The sequence below is a fragment of the Loxodonta africana genome, chromosome 17, assembly GCF_030014295.1.
Source record: "Loxodonta africana isolate mLoxAfr1 chromosome 17, mLoxAfr1.hap2, whole genome shotgun sequence".
NCBI lineage: Eukaryota > Metazoa > Chordata > Mammalia > Proboscidea > Elephantidae > Loxodonta > Loxodonta africana.
The window spans coordinates 14098333-14118530 of NC_087358.1; the positions used below are offsets into that span (position 1 = coordinate 14098333).

Here is a 20198-nt window from a genome sequence, read left to right on the forward strand (position 1 = left end):
GAGTATAGCACAACTAGATGGTGCCCAGCTACCACCACTGACTGCTCTGGTAGGTGCCACAATACTGGGTCCTAGACAGCTGGAGAAAAATGTAGAACAAAATTCTAACTCACAAAAAAGACCAGACTTACTGGTCAGACAGAGACTGGAGAAACCCCGAGAGTATGGCCCCCAGACACCCTTATAGCTCAGTAATGAAGTCACTCCTGAGGATCACCCTTCAGCCAAAGATTAAACAGGCCCATAAAACAAAAAGAGACTAAATGGGCACACCAGCCCAGGAGCAAAGACTAGAAGGCAGAAGTGAACAGGAAAGCTGGTAAAGAGGAACTAAGGTTGACAAGTGGAGAGCACTGACATGTCATAGGGTTGTTTACCCAATGTCATAAAACAATGTGTACTAATTGCTTAATGAGAAACTAGTTTGTTCTGTAAACCTTCATCTAAAATACAATAATTAAAAAAAAAAAGTTCAAACAAATGCTGCTGGTCTGCTGTCATGAAGTCTCAAGTTTTCATTTCTCCTCCTCTGCACTAGAATTTCTATCACCCTAGAGTGGGCTCTCATCAGCTCTTCCTTGGATAGATTTAAGAGCTTCCTTGCTGATTTTCTTTCCAATAGACTCTCCCACTCTAATCCATCTCCCCAGGCAACCAGATTAATCTTTGGAAAGCACAGTTCTGATCACTCTGCTTCTCTGATCCAAAACCTTCAGTGGCTCCGCCCATTTCCTAATGGGTACAAACCAAAGCATTTCGTGTGATATTACAGTTGAACCTCGAAATTTCCCAGCACACCTCTTTAAACATCCTATACTTCAGCTACCACCAGGCACTTCTTAGAAACTCTAAGGGGCAGTTCTATTCTGTCCTATAGGGTTGCTATGAATCGGAATCGACTCCACAGCAATGGATTTTTTTTTTTTTTTGGTTATACTTCAGCTGTGTTATTCATAGTTTCAGATTTCTCCTGTACTTTTCAGCCTCTGTACTTTTTTTTTTTCTCTTCTTCTCTGTTATCATCTTTCAAGGTTCACTTAAAATATCCCCTGCAAAATTAAATTGCTTTTGTTCTCTCAACTTGAGGTTATTTACTAACCAAGCATAGGGAGCCCTGGTGGCACAGTGGTTAAGAGCTTGGCTGCTACCCAAAAGGTCATCAGTTCAAATCTGCCAGCTGCTCCTTGGAAACTCAATGGGGCAGTCCTACTCTGTCCTATTGGGTCACTATGGAATCAACTTGACAGCAACGGGTATCAACCTAGCAAGCATTTGGCTTGCACATCTCCAATAGCATTTGTCCTGTCAGTTTGGAGTACAGCAGAGGAGGTGTTTTTTCTTGCTTGTGTTTTCAATTGTTCCTAATAGCCGTCAACACCTCCCCCCACTCAGAACAAAGCTACTACACATTAATTTAAATAAGTTAATATTTTTCTTCTCAGGTACATCATTTGTTGGAAATGGTCAAATGACAATTCAAGGGACAACTCAAATAACTCCTTCCACAGAGTATTCCAAATGTAGCATTGTGTCTTCTTGCTCATCATACTGAGATGTGATAAGCTTTTTTATCTTTCTTGTTTTTCGTATCTACTGATCTATAGGAGGAGCCCTGGTGGCACAGTGATTAATGTGCTTAATCTCTAGCCGAAATATTGGTGGTTTGAACCCAACAGTTGTTCTGAGGGAGAAAGATGTGGCAGTCTGCTTCCGTAAAAATTACAGCCTTGGAAACCCTGTGGGATAGTTCTCTCCTGTCCTATAGGGTCAATGTGAGTTGGAATCAACTCAACAGCAGTAAGTTAGGTTTTTTAGGTTTACTGACCTATAACTGATATTCCGTGTAACATTCATGTGTCTGAAAGCTGCAGTTCGAAAGGTACTTAGAATCCTCTGACTGGGAAACTAGTTTCAACATATTTAATAGATAAATGCTTATTATTCAGAATAATTGAAGAATTAAGAAAAAGACAAACAACTCAATGGACAAAGAGTATGAACACATAATTCATATAAAAATATATAAGTGGCAACAAACAGACGAAAGTTGATTAACCTCAGTACTTACCTGTGAAATTAAAAATATAATTTTCACCCATGTAATTGAAAACCATTTTAAATATTGACAGTATCAATCATTGGCAAAGGTGTGAGGAAACAGACGATCTGTTACATTGCTCGTATGAGTGTAAAGTAGTACATTCACTGCGGGGACTGGCTGTTCGTATTAAGTGTTTTACATGGACACTCCCAACCAGCCAGAAATTCTATTTAACTTAGCTCTTCTAGAGAAACAATTACAGTTATGAACGAGGAGGAATGTACAAGGATAAAGCATTTTTTAGTAATGAAAATTGGAAACTAATGTTCATCATTCTTTGTTATTGTTGTTAGGTGCCATTGAGTCAGTTTCAACTCATAGCAACCCAGTGTACAACACAACAAAACACTGCCTGGTTCTGCGCCATGCTCACAATTGTCCTTATGCTCGAGCCCATTGTTACGGTCACTATGTCAATCCACCTCCTTGAGGGTCTTCCTCTTTTTCACTGACTGTCTACTTTACCAAGTATGATGTTCTTCTCCAGGGACTGGTCCCTCCTGACAACATGTCCAAAGCATGTGAGATGAAGCCTAGCCATCCTACCTTCTCAGGAGTATTCTGACTGTACCTCTGTCAAGACAGATTTGTTTGTTCTTCTGGCAGTCCATGCCATATTCAACGTTCTTCACCAACACCATAATTCAAAGACATCAATTCTTCTTCGATCTTCTTTATTCATTGTCCAGCTTTCACATGTATATGAGGCTATAGAAAACACTATGCCTTGGGTCAGGTGCACCTTAGTCCTCAAAGTGACATCTTTGCTTTTGAACACTTTAAAGAGGTCTTTTGCCACAGATTTGCCCAATGCAGTGTGGTGTTTGATTTCTTGACTGCTGCTTCCATTGGACGTTGATTGTGGATCTAAATAAAATGAAATCCTTGACATCAGTCTTTCTCCATTCATCATGATGTTGCTTATTGGTCCAGTTGCGAGGATTTTTGTTTTCTTTATGTTGAGGTGTAATTCATACTAAAGGCTATGGTCTTTGATCTTAAACAGTAAGTGCTTCAAGTCTCCTTCACTTTCAGCAAGCAAGGTTGTGTCATCTAGATATTGCAGGCTGTTAATGAGTCTTCCTCCAATCTTGATGCCCCATTCTTCTTCATATAGTCCAGCTTCTCAAATTATTTGCTCAGCATACCGATTGAATAAGTATGGTGAAAGGATACAACACTGACGCACACCATTCCTGATTTTAAACCATGAGGTATCCCCTTGTTCTGTTTGAACAACTGCCTCTTGGTCTATATACAGGTTCCTCATGAGCACAATTAAGTATTCTAGAATCCCATTCTTCGTAATGTAATCCATAATTTGTTATGATCCACACAGTTGAATGCCTTTGCATGGTGAGTAAAACACAGGTAAACACCCTTCTGATTTTTTCTGCTTTCAGCCAAGATCCATCTGACAGCAGCAATTTAGTGACTACATAATACAGTATATTGTATTTTGGAATACTGTGTAACAGTTAAAAGCAAAGTATCATTAAGATGCATTTTGAATAAAAAAAAATTTAATGATAGGTAAGGTATTTATAATATTGAAATAAAAATACTAAACATTTCCACTGTTACATTCACTTATGCATATAAATTCACTTTTAAATGTCTAAAAGAAAACATAAGCAACTCCTAATGGTATGTACTTCAGAGAGGGGAAAGTAAATGTGCTGAGACATAACCTTCCACAACATTCTCCTCACTTTATAAATATTTACAAGCAGATACACCCATACACATGCATTTTATTTTGTCCTATTTTTACTAAATTAGAATTGCACCATATATGCTTCTGCAAAACTTTCTTTTCTCACTGAAATGTCATCTCATGGCCATACCACAAAGTAGATAGATAGACACTAAACACAAGTTTCATGTGTTCTAGTTTATTTATGTATGGAGCCCTGGTGGCGGGCAGTGGTTAAGAGTTCGGCTGCTGACTAAAAGGTTGGCAGTTGGAATCCACCAGCTGCTCCTGGGAAACACTACGGGGCAGTCCTACTCTGTCCTATGAGTCACTGTCAACTTGACAGCAGCGGGTGTTTACATATTCACATACACACACGTATAATTTTTCATAAATGGAATCAAATCGTACATGCTGGGTTCTGTTTTTTTTATGCTGTAAGTTTATCCTGTTATTTTGCTTGCTTCTCTACTTCCCACTCTACCTATTGCCTCTAATGACATCTCCTCCTTCCCTGGTAATGAAGTACAGCAAACCATTACGTATCCATTTCTACTTTTCTCCACATCCATGTACCCACATACTGTTCACATTTACACATATACATACATACACATTTATAAACAGAAAGTCTATTTAAAAATTAAATGATTTACAAAAGTAAGATCATATTATATGTTCCTGATGAAGAATATTGAATATACCATGGACTACCAAAAGAATGAACAAATCTGTCTTGGAAGAAGTACAACCAGGATGTTCCTTAGAAGCAAGGATGGCGAGACTGCGTCTTACATACTTTGGACATGTCATCAGGAGGAATCAGTACCTGGAGAGGGACATCATGCTTGGCAAAGTATAGGGTCAGTGGAAAAGAGGAAGACCCTCAATGAGGTGGACTGACACAGTGGCTGCAACAATGAGCTCAATCATAACAATGATTGCGAGGAAGGCGCAGGACTGGGCGGTGTTTCATTCTGTTGTGCATGGGGTGGCTATGAGTCAGAATGGACTTGACAGCACCTAACAACAACAACAACAACAACAACATATGTTCCTCTACTAATTTCACGCTGTCAATCCCATAGTACCACATGAGAACCCTTTCACATCAATTGATAGAGCTTGAATTTATTATCTATGTGATGCCTAAGTAATCACTCATGGTGTGGCTATCTCCTAATTTATCCAACATTCCCCCGTGTATATTTACTTGTTTCCAGGGTGGTGATTACAACATTGCAGCAAATATAAACATCTTTGTACTTATATCTTTGAATACTACTAGTGCTATTATTTTGATACAATAGAATCAAATACAATTGAGCTCCAAGAATTAGACTATTGGGTCAAAATCTGCAAAAGAATTCTAGGATAGCTGGGGAGGAAGGGGAGTTATTGGTGAGAGAACAGGACTGAGAGATGTGTGGGAGTCAGACCTACGGTCTTATCGGTCATATTACAGAGATCTTTCAAGGCTACCATTGAATATTTTAAACCCTGAGAAAATGAGGTAGTAACTGAGTTTTGCAAATGTTATTCTGGTGACCCCACAGAGGGTATGGGGTGGGAAGAAGCCGATTGACTGGGGTAATACTAATCAGGACACATCTGCCTACATTTATCCAAACAAGAGGTGATGACTGGGATAGAAAGAAGAGACTCAAATATATTGACATAATTAAGTTGTAAAATCAATAGGACTCTGGACTGAAAATATAGAGGGAGGTAAAAGAGGTGTCAAGTATGGTCCTTGATTCCTGAGTTAGACAACTGGGTGGATGTACTAAGCTGGAATGTAGCAAAGAATAACCAGGTTTGGGAGACAAGATCATGACTTGTAGGTTTTGAGGAGCCTTTGCAACATGTTGAGAGAATACATCAACTAGAAAACGGGATATATAGGTCTGGTGCTCAGAGATTGTCTTGGATACGTATAGATAGGTGGTAATTGAAACTAAGAAATCAATTTCCACAAGGCTGACATGACAATAGACTGTAAACTGAGAATAAACCACTTTTTAATTCCCAGAAACTAAAAACAGAGATAGAGATTATCAGGGTTAAGGAAGGGAGAAAAGACATTACTGTTGACTACATTACTTTTATACTAGGAATTGTGAAAAATGGTGAATAGGAAAAAATGAAAAGAATATCACTTTTAAGTATCATCAGGTGGCCATGTCTGACCCTCGAGGCATTAAAAAAATATTTTTTAAAAGGGGGAATGTTTCTCTTACTTATTTCAAGTTTTTCATAAATATGAAAATAATTACATGAAGTATAAAATCTTGTTGCTTGTAGATTAAAATGAATACAAGTGTTTTATTTTTATTTGCATTTGTCTATCCCTTAATTTTCATTTGGTCTCTTTTTTTCACCTAAGGTAACATTTCTAAGAACACTGCTAAAGTTCAGATTAGGAGTGTACTTTGCTGTTTCTGAACAGAATAAGACTTACCTCCCTTATATACTACCTTATATCCCTTTGTTCTAAGGCTAGTCAGTTGATTGTTAGTGTGTGGAAAGTCAACAGCAAAGCCAGAGGAGGCCGGACTATGGGGTGGAATGGTTCTATGCATTATCTTCTGGGCTGGGTCAAAGCACTGCAACTTTTATATTTCCCATTGTGGAAACAACCCAGCCCAACCCGTGGAGTCGATTCCAACACATAGCAATCCCATAGGGTTTCCATGGGTGTAAATCTTTGTGGAAGCAGACTGCCACATCTTTCTCCCGAGGAGCCGTTGGTGGTTTCCAACCTCTGAACAAGGACAGCCTGTTACAGAACAGTGATTGTTGTGACGTGCATTTTAATTGTATAGATTAGTGGATCAACAAATGATGAAAATCATCACATTCTAATCATTATATATTTTGAATTTTTTAAACGTTTATGAGATGTTCATAACTTCATCCAAGTTAATTAGGGACATCAATCTATCCAAATAATATCTCTTTTGAAACTAGCAATTTTACAATGTTTTTGGTGTATGTTCTGAACTAGAGGATTCATCCTGATGGTCCTCGTTAATACTGTAAATTTCAGTTCATATAAGCAAATAATTAAATAAAAATGGTTAGTATAAAGCTAGAAGAATGACATCTAGACAAAGATATTGTTTCAGATATATTTACCCTCTTCTGTCTATGAGAACAGATCACTTTCAGAAGGTCAAGAGAGTGTTTAGTCTTCTATTTTCATATTCCTACACTTGAGAAAAATATAATTTAATCAAATACACATGGATTATTCCGCAGGATTCAATGTCTACACTGTGTTACCACAGTCCGTGGTAGATTTTAGGATAACTGAACTTCTCCTGAAGAGTAGGGTTCCAGGTGAAGAGTCTTGGAGCTGCCAAATGTGTAGCTCTAACCCTGAAGCTACCTTATCAGATATTAGTCTGCATTATGTCCTGCATCTTCCAAAACTAATTACTTGTGGCCTAAATCCCAAATAAAGCCTGGCCACTTAATAAATTTTTTTTTTATTTTATTAAGATTACCACTTCAGAAAATCATCAAACATACCTGTGAACAGCATTTCCCAAAGGGTTTTTAGCCAAAATCTGTAAGGTGTTCAGGTAAAATATGTATAGGTTTCTTGGTTATATATGTTTTGGGAAAGCTCTATTTAATACAGTTAATGGATATTTTTAATAGCAGAATTTATTACAGCTGTTGACTTGCATGAAGATAACCAATGCTGTCTAGGAGATGAATATTATTTGTAGTTTTTTTCCCAAACTTAAGGTCATGCAATACTTTTTTCCAAGAACACATCTAAAAGAATGCCAGTGAGCTGCAGAAAGCAGGTTTGAAAACTTCTTGGGTGAACCTTGGGATTCTGTAAACCAGACTTAAGTCTCAAAAATGTGAAGATGTCCAGTTTGGCAGTTCAGTCTCAGTTCTGCTTCGGTCCTCTGGGCAGCTATGACTAGTATGTGAAATGGAGAAGGCCAACTGCTTGATGTTTGCAAGACTAGCCTGAGATCTAGAAGGCAGAAGGCGTGTTGTAGGACCACTCCCTGAACTATTTAGTAGATTGCATGTACCTCTCACAAGATTTGTTTTTAATGTCATTATTTTTCTCTTGACCTTATTTCCAATAACCTACTTTGATAAACGGAATTTTTGACTGGGCCTTAGATAAATGCAGTTATAATATTAATAATGCCAGAGCAGTTATCTGCATAAAAGCTTAAATGGAAGTATTTTGTGCATTCATTAAAAGACTCGTAGATTATCATAATTGTCTTGCTGTGCTCTCGCGGGAGATGAGAAATGTTAGTAATTTAAGATTTAATGAAAAATTTTAAATGTCTAAAATTAAATCTAATCCAATGCATTAAATCAAGAAGTTTCTGCCGTCAAGTTTGGAGGTCATTTCGGTTCACAATGCCAGATACTCTAAAAGGCACTGGGTATAAAGAGATGAAAAAGACCCAGTGACTTCTCTTGCATTTTTATTGGTGAGGTGGACATAGTAGGAGAATATTCAATACAACATGGGGTGAGTGGAGTAGGAGAAGTACTACATGCACTTAATATGTCTGAAACATGAATGCAAGAGAGAGTAGGTCAGGAGATGTGGAATGAGATTGATGAATGAGAAGGGGTGGTATTACATCATGGTGGATCTTCTATGCCACGCTAAGGACTTGGGATTTGTTTTCTTAGACACAAAAAAGGCAAAAGTCGAAACAGAAAGATCAATTTGGAGACAATTCCAATACACAACTGGAATACTTGAAAAGGGGTAGATTTACTCTGTTGATCAACTGGAGTTCATTGAGGAAGTATTATATATGCCAATCAAGTCTTACACTTGAGGGGTAGAGTGGTGAGCACAACAGTCTCTGCCCTTCTAGCATTTGCAATCTCATATAAACAAATAAGTAACTCACTAAAAATAAAAAAATAAAAAAAACCACCCCATTGCAGTGGAGTTGATTTCAACTCACAGCAGCCCTATAGGGCAGGGTAGACCTGCCCCATAGGGTTTCCAAGGAGTGGCTGGTGGATTCAAACTGCTGACGTTTTGGTTAGCAGTGGAGCTCTTACCCACTGCGCCACCAAGGCAGGTATGCAAATTGGAAATTGCTGTAAAAGAAAAATTATGGTGTTACCGATACATATTACAGAATTACCTACTCTTTTCTGTGAGGTCAGGGAACGCTTCCTTCCCTGAGTTAGTAGTATGTAAGACAAGGAAACCCTGGTGGCGTAGTGGTTAAGTGCTACGGCTGCTAACCGACAGGTCGGCAGTTCAAATCCGCCAGATGCTCCTTGGAAACTCTATGGGACGGAGAAGGCAGTGGGTTAAGGTAAGGAAGTACTGTTAGCTAGACAAAGGTGTTGGGGGGGTGGACAGGAGTAGAGGCTCTTTTATTCAGAAGACTATAAGGTCAAGGGTCAAGATAGAGGATTGTACGCTAAAGGAAACAAAGATTTCCATCATGGCAAAAGTTAAGAATTACTAAGGGAACTGCGAAAGTAGGATAAAGTGATAGGAAAGGTCAGATTGTGCAAAGCATGATAAACCACTATAAAGGCTTTTAATTTTATTCCAAGATCAATAGGAAGCCATCGAATGATTTTAAGCATAATCTGAGCTGTATTTTGTGAAATGGTTATTCCGGTTTCTGTGTGGACAATAAACTAGAGCTAATAATGCTGTTATGGAGAGGTTAGTTAGATGAGTAGACAGACAGATAGTCTATTGTAAGATGTATATATACACATATACATACTCAAACTAATATGTATATATACAGCCCAGTGGTTGAGCACTTGGCTTCTAACCAAAAAGACTGCTATTCAAATTCACCAGCCACTCCAGAGGAGAAAGATGTTGCAGTCTGCTTCTGTAAAGATTTACAGCCTTGGAAACCCTAAGGGTCAGCTCTGCTCTGTGCTATAGGGTCATTATGAGTGAGAATCAACTCGAGGACAATAGACAGAGATATAAATATATGCCTATGTATGTCTATTCTATTGTGGTTACATCAGGGCAGCTGCAAGCCCAGTTGGTACATTCCCAATGTCTCTCAGTACCTGATATGTTGCCAGCATTCAAAGGATAATTAGTTGAATATTTAAATGAGAGAATAATTGAATAAGATTATCCAGCTATTCATTTTTACCTGACCCAAAAACTACTGGAATGAGAAAAGATGTTTTTTCAAGGTTGAAAGTTTACCATTTGTAGGGAAAATAAAACCTTTAAGACATTGGAAATTTTTTTTTCCCTGAAGGACCTTGTACTAGTAAAGATAAAATGTTTATGAAAACATTTTTAGTGTATTATTGGGGATTACAAATGAAATGATGTATTGTTCCTTAGGGCTCCCAAACTCTCAGTAAAGAATATACAGCAAAAAGAGCACGCCTATAAACAGAAATTTTTCATAGGAATACACTGGTTTTCCATTTGCCTGAGTGAATTATCAAAATTATATGTTGCAACATTTTTTCACAGCGTTATTAATATAAATTCACATAGCACAAATTTCACTGCTTTTGAAGTATACAATTCAGTAGATTTTTAGTATATTAAGAAAGTTGTACAATCATCACAACTATCTAATTTTAGAATATTTTTATCACACCCCCCCCCAAAAAAAAACTCATACCTCTAGCAGTAACTCCCCATTTCTCCCACCCTTCCCACCTGCCTTGTCCTGAAGGCTATTAATTTAGTTTCTGTCTCAATGGATTTGCCCGTTCTGGACAATACAGGTAAACAGAATCATGTGATCTTTTGTGACTAGCTTCATTCACTCAGCGTATTGTTTTCAAGGTTCAACTACATGGTAGCATATACTAGTACATCCTTACTTTTTATTAATGAATAATATTTCATTGTATACATGTAACATTTTTATTTGTCCAATCATCAGTTGATGGACATTTTGGTTGTCTCTACTTTTTGGCAATTAGGAATAATATACATGAATGTCCATGTATAACTTTTTTTGTGGACATATTAAATTTTTTGGATATAGACATTGGAATAGGCTTTCTGGGCCATATTTACATCTTTTTGTGAATGTAAGTGGTATCCATTCAAAGTCGATTCATATAAATCTAGGATATCAAGTATAATTCCAACGTAACCACAAAGAAAATACCTAAAATATATACAAAAAAGATGTGAAACAGGAACCAAAACGGGTTTATTACAAAAAGTCGACTAAACACAAAACTAGTCAGTACTGGAGGAATTAAGAGACAAAAAATACATTAGACACACAGAAAACATCAAAATGGCAGAAGTAAGTTCTTCCTACGCAGCATGATACTAGTATAAGGGTAGAAATATAGAACAACGGATTGAATTGAGAAACCAGAAATAGGCCTAATAATCTATTTCCAGCAAGGGTGTCAAGTGTGTGCAAGGGGGTAAAAATAGCCTCTTCAGAAAATGGTGCCAGAACAACTGGATTACAGATGCAAAGGAATGGAACTAGAGGATTTTACCTCACTTCATATACTAAAAATAACTCGCAATGGATCAATGACTTCAATATAAGATCTAAGGCTGTAACACTTTTAGGAGAAAACATAGGCCAAATTTCAGAACCTTATTTTGATGATAGATTCTTAAATATATCACCAAAAGTGAAAATAACAAAAGAAAAAATACATACGTGTACTGTATAAGTTTTTTTTAATTGCATGTATCAAAGGACATTATCAAGAGAGTAAAAACAGTGTACAGAATGGAAGAAAACATCATATACCTATTTACGTTTTAATATTTGAATACATAAACCATTCCTACAACAAAACAACAAAGGTCAAATAGTCCAATTAAAAAATGAGCAAAGGACTTGAATAAACATTTCACACAGATACACACATGCCCAAGAAGCATGTGAAATGATGTTCAACGTCATGGTCATCAGGAAAATGCAAATCAAAACGATAAGTACCACTTAAAACCCACTAGGATTGCTCTTTTATATATATTAAAAAAAAAAAAAAAAAGATGTTGTCAAGGATGTGGAGCAACCAGAACCCTCCTTCATTGCTGTTGGAAATGTACAGCCTCTATAGAACACTATTCAGCGGTTCCTCAAAAATCTAGACATAGAATTATCAGATGACCCAGAAATCCCAGTCTTAGGTATATATCCAAAAGAAATGAAAGCAGAGGCTCAAACAGATACCTGTACATACATCAATCTTCATTGTAGCATTATTATTCATATTATTCACAATAGCCAAAAGGTGGTGCTACCCAAAAGTATTTTAATACATGATGGATAAACAAAATGTGATATATACATACAATGGAATATTAATCAACTGTAAAAAGGAATCAAGTTCTCACACATGCTAAAACATGAGCAAACTTTGAAAACATTATGGTACATGAAATAATTCAGATGCAAAAGAACCCATATTCTATAATCGCACTTATACGAAATATCTAGAATAGGGAAATGCATAGAAATAAAAGTAGTGTTTACTAGGGGGTGGGGGAGGGAAGAGTGGTGAGTTATTGCTTAATGGGTACAGAGTTTCTGTTTGGAGTGATGAAAAAAAATTGGAAATATATAGTGGTGGTGGTCGTACAACATTGGGCATGTAATTAACGTCGCTGGACTGTGCACTCTAAAATGGCGATGTGTGTGATATATATTACCACAATAAAATCAAAAAGACAAAAGACAGTTGCTGAAGAGATAAATGTCAGTCACCAGCCATTCTGCCCGAGGTGGCCCCTGTGTGAGCACACAGCAGAGAAAAATGTGAATCACAGTTAAGAGATACATTTGGTATGTGAAGATGTCGAAATTCCAACTACTGCTTCCTTTTTGTTTACAGTAAAATTAGTGACCCACAGAGACTAGCCTATATCCTCAGCTTTATGTGATTAGATTGACTCTGTGGGCCAAATGTAGGGATGTTAGGAGGTACGATTTTATTTGTCCCTTCTCTCACCTCCACCGAGGTCTGCCCTGGGTTGCCAGGCACCAGGGAGGTTCTGGACAGATTGCGCACTCCTGTGGGGCTCTGCTGACTGTTCTGACAACAGGGTTCTGGCAACCTGAGGTAACTCAGAGTGCCCTCAGGAGCCAAGGGTGGTCTGTTGCTTGTTGTGATGCTCTGCATGATGCTGATATTAGAGGTCCTATGCCAGAGAGAGGCAGCTCCGCCAGAGGACCATGTATCAGGCCCTCATTTTCAAAGCATGCTGTAGGAGATGGTGACTTTTATAATCACAGAGACAGCTTAATTTCTAAATATTTTCATAACTATGCCATGAGACACAGAGAAAATCATTCACATTGTTCAAGGATTTCGTTTTACTTGGATATGCAATCAATGCCTATGAAAGTAGCAGTCAAGAAATCAAACAATGCCCTGAGGGACCAAATTACTGGGCTGAGGGCTGTGAGGACCATAGTCTTGGGGAACATCTAGCTGAACCGGCATAACGTAGTCTGTAAAGAAAATGATCTACATCCTACTTTTGTAAGTAGTGTCTGGGCTCTTAAAAGCTTTTGAGTGGCTACTGAAGATACTCCACTGGTCTCACCCTGTCTGGAGCAAGGGAGAATGAAGAAAACCAAAGACACAGAAGAAAGATTAGTCCAAAGGATTAATGGACCATAAGTATCACAGCCTCCACCAAACTGAGTCCCATACAACTAGATGGTGTCCGACTACCACCACCAACTACTCTGACAGGGATCACAATAGAGGGTCCCAGACAGAGCTAGAGAAAAATGTAGAAGAAAATTCTAACTCACAAAAAAAAAAGACCAGGCTTACTGATCTGACAGAGACTGGAGGAACCCCAAGAATATGGCCCCTGGACACCCTTTTAGCTCAGTAATGAAGTCACTCCAGGGGTTCACCCTTCAGCCAAACATTAGACAGGCCCATAAAACAAAATGATACTAAAAAGACACAGCAGCCCAGGGGTAAGACGAGAAAGTAGGAGGGGACAGGAAAACCTAAGATCACGAAGTGGAGAGTGTTGACATATCATGGAGTTGGCAACCAATGTCATAAAACAATGTGTATTAATTGCTTAATGAGAAGCTAGTTTGCTCTACAAACCTTCATCTAAAGTACAATAAAAAAAGAAATATATTCACAAAGAAAAAGAAAAAAGAAATCAAACTACGTATTGCATTGGGCAAATCTGCTGCAAAAGATCTCTTTAAAGTGTTAAGAAGCAAAGATGTTACTTTGAGGTCTAAGGTGTCCCTGATCCAAGCCGTGGTATTTTCAGTTTTTATATGCACGTGAAAGCTGGACAATGAATAAGAAATACCGAAGAAGAATTGATGCCTTTGAATTATGGTGTTGCCAAAGAATATTAAGTATACTGTGGACTGCCAGAAGAATGAACAAATCTGTCTTGGAAGAAGTACAGCCAGAATGCTTCTTAGAAGCGAGGATGGCAACACTTCATCTCTCATACTTTGGACATGTTATTAGGATGGATCAGTCCCCGGAGAAGGATTTCATGCTTGGTAAAGTAGAGGGTCAGAGAAAAAGAGGAAGACCCTCCACAAGATGGATTGACACAGTGGCTATAATGATGGGCTCAGACATAGCAACGACTGCGAGGATGGCGTAGAACCAGGCCACTTTTGTTCTGTCGTACATAGGGTTGCTATGAGTTGAAACCAACTCGACGGCTCCTAACAACAATATGCTAGGAGACATAAAAAACTGGCCACTGGGATGCCAGATCTCCTTGATGAAAGACATCAAGTTTTTGAGAATTTTCATCACATTGAAAGAGAATTTAGAGACCTTAAACCACCTAGAAGCCAAATTCAAGAACAATCTATCAGAAATAGGAAACATGGGATCCATGAATAAAGAACTGGAAGCTACAACACTTGACCTTATAATAGATGCTTATTAAAAAAAAAGCATGAAAAGAAAAACCATCTACCTACTTACAAAAAGTACAGCTGATGCGTGACATTACAAGCAAGACTAAGTCCTTAGAAGACATACCAAAGTAAATTGAACATTAAGTAGCTATAACCAAAAAATTGTTGAGAACACACCAGAGGAAGGGGAGCAGTTACAGACAGCACTAACAGATATTTTGTGGGAAAAGTTCAAAATTCATAGATTCAACATTCACAAATATGCTCTCACAAAAACCTCAAAATGGAAGGAAAGAGGAGGCAAATTATTATAGAGAGAATAAATCTCAGAAAACTCTAAACTGCTATCTTAGTTACCTACTGCTGCTATAACAGAAATACCACCAGTGGGTAGCTTTAAAGAACAGAAACTTGTTTTCTCACTGTTTAAAAAAAAACCCATTGCTGTGAAGTCCACTCCAACTCATAGCGATCCTATAAGACAGAGTAGAACTGCCCCACAGAGTTTCCAAGGAGCGCCTGGTGGATTCGAACTGCCGACCATTTGATTAGCAGCCATAGCTCTTAACCACGATGCCGCCAGGGTTTCCTCTCACTGGTTAGGAGGCCAGAATTCCCAATCCAGGGCACCATCTTTAGTGGAGGGCTTGCTCTCTTTTTCTGCTCTGGCGGAAGGTCCTTGTTACTTGATTCCTTGGTGATCTTCATGTGGTGGGGCATCTATCTTCCCCCATCTCGGCTTTCTTAATCTGGTCCTTTTATCTCTCAAAAAAGATTGAATAAAGACATACCCTACACTAATACTACCTCATTAACATAACAAAGAAAACCCATTTCCAAATGGGATTATAGTTTTTTTATAGGGTTAGGAGCTACAACACATATTTTGGGGGGACACAGTTCAATTTACAACAACTACCTACAGAGAAAATGCTTAATAATAAAGAGAGTCAGATTAATGCCCCAGGGGATCATTTCCTAAAATAAGTGACTGGGCTGCTGTTCATGGAAGTCAATATAGATAATGGAATGTGGAATTGGATGTATCAAAGACATCAAGGAATGGAGGCTTCTTAGACCATGAATTCAAGAGTGTTGATTTCTTTCACTACATTAAACAGTGATTTATGAACTCTCAAAGAAAAAGAAAACAGCTGCAAAAGAAATTAATTGAAGAGGCTAAAATAATATCTACATTTAAAAACTATGTCAAAACATTCCAAACCAAGAAAACTGCCCTCCAATCAGAAAATGCCCATTTAGAGAGGGAGAAGCAGAAAGTCCTTCTTGAAGTGGAATGAGGAGAAACACACACACACACACACATTTTTATCCAATATGCAATTTTGATATAATATACCCCAGAGAGATAGAGGAGAAATCATTGTCCATGCCTGTAAAGACCTGCACACTTGTGAAAGTAAAGCAGAAATTATTTACAAAAAAATCTAGAACTCAGTATTTTCAAAGCCTTATTGATGCCCAGGAGAGAAGAGAACATGATATTGGGACAAGAGCTCTATCAGCTGAGAGAGAAACCTGGACAAATTAAGGGAAACAAATGCATATATGTCACAAAAAATTGGCTGAGGAGGGGTGTAAAATTTCTGAAATATAGCCTTCTATCCCTCACATTCCAAATGTGGCATTTGTCTGAGGCCCAGGAGCACAACCAGGAATCCTCTGGACGACCAGATCCCTGAGAAAGGAGGAGCATCAGGCTGAGATGGTGCAGGCACAAAGCACCCAGTGCCCAGTGTCAATCAGTTGTCAACTCCCAGCGTCCCTCCAGTCTGTTCAACTCCAGCCCAAGTCACCGAGACCTCCACTACACTGAGACAGAGTTTTGCTTGGAGCTGTACAGCTTTCTCTCCTTCAACCCTCCCACCTGAGAGCAGAGCAGCAGGCCCAAGCTCTGGTACTTCACGCTGTCCTCTGGTCGTCCCAGGTCAGAGGCTGAACAAGGCTCCCAGGAAGAAGTTCCTGACAAAAAGACACCCCGTGCTCCCCCACAGTTCTAGAAAGTATGGAGGAAGCTTCCCAAGAATCCTCTCAGCCAAGAATCTTCCCAGGCTCACCCAGCTCTACTCTCTACCGGCAACAGGAAATACGTCAACATCAACCACTAGATTCCCTCTTCTGTCCTCATAATCCAGAAACACTAATGGATCCCCTTCTGAGCTAATCCACCTTCCACTGAATCTATTTATAATATGTAGAACAACAGCAAAATCTTTTGTCTTTCTCAATCAAAATATTTTATTTTGTCCCATTTAATCTTATTCTATTTTTTTTAATTGATTTATTCTATTCAATAGCTCATGGGAATTTTGAATGGTTATAACTGTTAGTATAATGCTTTAGAATTATAGATTATATAATTTGGATACTATAAATTATTGAATTGCATTTAATTGTAGGTAATTCAATTAAAGTATTCTTGTTTTCATTAAATAAAATAATCGAGAAATATGGTATATTGGTTCTTCTGTGGTATGAGTATCACATGAGAAGTTTCTTGAGTGGTAATGGCTGAAATTCATGGTTTATTTTCATATAACAAACACTCTTCAGTTATAATATTCTTTACCAATATAAAATTTGATTAATAAAAAGCCAAAAAGCTTATCCAGCTTCTGGGTCCCATTTTGAATTAATGATCAGAATATGAGTTGTGTTTATCAATAATGTGCATATTGTTTCATTCTCCAGCATCATAAATGTAGTTATTGGAAATTCTGCCTCAACCGGCCCATCTTGCCCATAATTTATCATTTTGGGTTTTTTTTTTTTTTTTTAAAACAAGTCTGCATTTCCTCATAAGGCTCCAGGAAGACATACATCAGGCACATGTCATCTATTGCCATATAGACCAATGTTTTTGTCCTGTATTTGGGCTCCATGATTGCAGAGAACGTGGTTCATTTGTCCTTATAGTTCTTTAAGGTTTTAAAAGACAAGAGGAAAACTGGGGATGGAGAGGGACGCAGCCCAGCAGTAGACACTGTCCCAGCTGCTGGACCCGCAATGACAAGGTGTGTGACTGAGCCTGGATCCAGTCCCCTCTCCTGCAGCACCCGTGGGCTGAAGACAAGGCAGGGGTGGAACGGTGCAAGATGATTGACAGTAAATTGCTGGAGGACAAGGGAAAAGTGGCAAAACTAAAGCTGCTGGAGAATCTAGTAAAAGCCCATCGTGAAACAGATGAAAATCATTCAGGAGAGGGACCATTCAGAAGAAGAATGTAAACAATATAAAGCAGTGGTCTACAGCAATACTATACAGTCCTGCAGCGCAATCAGCAGAGCCATGGACCACTCAGGATTAACTTTGGGGAAGCTGCCAGAGCAGTTATTTGTTTTACTTGGCAGTGTCGAAGGAGTCATGGCTCCAGATCTTGCAGGAGTGATTATACAGTTTTGGCAAGATGGGGAAGCAAGCTTCCTTCAGTAGCTCCAAGGACTATCAACTCAATAATTCTGGTTCATATTACCTAAATGATTTGGACAGACCATCCCCAACCAACTATATCCCAACTCAACAAGATGTCCTTTGGACAAGAGTGAAGACCACAGGCATTGTGGAAATGCATTTCACCTTCGAAGACCTATACTTCAAGATGTTTGAAGTAGATGGCCAAAGATAGGAATGAAAAAAAGTGGATTCACTGTTTTGGGAGAGTGACAGCAATTATCTTCTGTGTGGCCCTCAATGATTATGACCTTGCTGTGCCTGAGGTTGAAGAGATGAACTGAAGGCATGAAAGCATGAAACTGACAGCATTTGTAACAACAGATGGTTTACAGCCAGTTCAATTATTCTCTTCCTCAACAAGAAAGACCTTTTTGAGGAAAAACTGAGGAGTCCATTAACCATCTGTTATCCAGAATACACAGGTTCCAATAAATATGAAGAGGCAGTTGCTTACATTCACTGATAGTTTGAAGATTTGAACAGAAGATACCAAAGAGATCTACACCCACTTCACCTGTCCCACAGTGCGGTGAGATTAATTACTTTTGCGAGTGGCTTTTCAGGTGATGGGCTTGTAACTCCCGCCCAGGTGATTGTGTGATAGGGTAGTTGTGGCGTACCATGGGGACTGGTCAATTTTGCCTTAAAGGAGAGCCAATTCCAGAGCAAGGAGGAGGAGTCCACCACCACTAAGGAAGGAGAGACTCAGCAGCAGAGACCTGGCAGCAGGAGATGGTGCAGTGGGCTTCCCAGCCCACAGAGAGAGAAAGCTGAGTGTCTTTGGACAGTGCCTGAGGCCCAAGGAGAGGCATGCCAGCAAGCACAGCTGGGGAGAGGCTATCCTGATAGAAGAACTGTATCCTGAGTGTTCTCAAGCCTGAATTATAACTGTTGCTTTGCTAATAAACCCTGTAATTGTGATTATGGTCTATGAATTCTGTGTGGCCATTGCTGTGGGAGGGACAGCTGGTGTCAGAATTGGTAGAGCTCGCAGAAAGAGAAGGCTTGTCTGGCCTCCACCTCCTGGGAGTCAGCCTTGCACTATTGATCTTGGTTCTCCTCCCTTCCTGTGGGGTTGGAGGAGGTCAGACACAGCCTCCACACCATTTTTACACACAGATATCAAGAATGTGTAGTTAATTTTTGATGTTGTTACAGATGTCATCATTAAACACAAGTTAAGGGAATGTGGAGTAGACTTTATTGAAGAGTATGAACGTTAGTAAAAGTTATTACGGTGTGGACTGTCGCGACCAGACTTCTTTTGCAGTCTTATGGGATAGCTACAAGCGAGAATGGGACCATGGAATGGCAGCAGCATGAAGAATCTTGGCATTCTTTAGCACAATCTTCTGTACTAGGGAACTTTCCATTGATAGGAGATGATAAAAGTCAGACATTGGAACTGGGACAACTGTAAAGTGTGATTCAATCATCCAGCCAACACTTGGGTTTCATAATCTCAAATGTGAAGTTGAGGTGCTGCAATCCAGAACTTCAATATGTAACTTACCTTTTTTTTTTCCTTCTTAACAAACCATGAGTAGTTCATTTTAGAAGTCTTTTTTTTTGTTTGTTTTTTCCCATCAAGAGAAAAATAACCTTACTAAATTTTATTTGTTTGCAAAAGAATCTTTGGAGCCCTGGTGGCACAGTGGCTAAGAGCTACGGCTACTAATCAAAGGGTCGGCAGTTTGAATGTACCAGCTGCTCCTGGGAAACCCTACGGGGCAGTTCTAACCTTTATTAAAACACAAAAAATGCTAACTATGCACATGATGTGACCAGGTCATCTTGAAATAACCTTCTTAGTAGGAATTCTTTGTTTTTAACACTTGGTATTTTTTTTTATGGTCAGAATATAATATATCCATAATTATTTACGGTTCTTTCCGGTTCTTGAGCTACAATTTTAGCTTTTTTGGATGAAATTTATGTTACTCTTCTGCTCAAAGTACCATTATGGTTTCTAGATGGAAATTACACTGAGTGTTCTGCAATAAAGTTCCAGTTCTCTTTTTCTTTTTTTCAAGCTTATGGTGAAAGATTAACCTGG

At 38.7% G+C, this 20198-nt stretch overlaps 1 protein-coding gene and 1 pseudogene across 1 annotated transcript in view; one reads left to right on the forward strand and one right to left on the reverse strand.

The window, feature by feature from the left end:
* The window catches only part of GPC5 (glypican 5), an 815401-nt gene that overhangs the window by 474031 nt on the left and 321172 nt on the right, over window positions 1–20198 (reverse strand). The window lies entirely within an intron of this gene.
* On the forward strand, window positions 17758–19782 carry LOC111750423 (guanine nucleotide-binding protein G(i) subunit alpha-3-like; annotated as a pseudogene).